We start from the raw sequence: 838 nt of genomic DNA on the forward strand, positions 1-838 counted from the left end.
TATGGCAGCGGGAATCTTATTTTGTTGAAATTTTTTTCTTAAAATATTTATTTTTATTACTGTCAATTGTTTTAGATGTTGAACTACTAAACATTAGTCAATTGTATAGAATAAAAAGGACATCATCGATCTGAGCAATAAATGTTGATAAGGAAGAGGTGATAAGTAATAAGAAAACGATTAATTAAAGATTTTTATCATATTTTATTTTGTAATGTCATTAATTAATTATATATTTTAATTTTATTTATATAAATTTTCAATCACATCCTCTTTTTATTCTTGAAATTAAAATCAATCAGTAGATGAAAAAGATGGTACGATAATGATACTGCCTGTCCCCCTGTCATTGTCTAATTATTGAGTCTAGTTATTAAATCCAAACTTAGAGAAAGCTAATCAACCTTCTTTTGCATTATAGTGGCCCAATACATTTTTGCTTATTAGTTATTTAAGCTGAGTTCATGAACCTAGCTAGCTAATTGTACGGACGACAAGATCAAACGGGGTTGAGTTCATGAACTGAGGTCACTTTGCTCGGTACAACGTACAAGAATCTACGGTCTGGCGCATTGAATCTTCTCCAATCTCCACCTAAACACCAACTATTTTTTCTTGCTAAAAAATCTTCTTAGCGCAAACCCTTTCAGTGGACATAAGAGTGAAGAATGAAATGTCTATTTTTAATGATTTTGAGTGGATTTTTTATATTAACTTTTAGAAAGATAGTAGTAAAAAACATAGATTCGATGCACATAGTCACGTGCCTCTTCATCATGTATATTATTGGTACGATTTTAGATTTTTTAATTTTGAAGTGGAATCAAAGAAATATCAT

The sequence above is a fragment of the Arachis ipaensis genome, chromosome B10 (genome assembly GCF_000816755.2).
Source record: "Arachis ipaensis cultivar K30076 chromosome B10, Araip1.1, whole genome shotgun sequence".
In the NCBI taxonomy this organism is placed as follows: domain Eukaryota; kingdom Viridiplantae; phylum Streptophyta; class Magnoliopsida; order Fabales; family Fabaceae; genus Arachis; species Arachis ipaensis.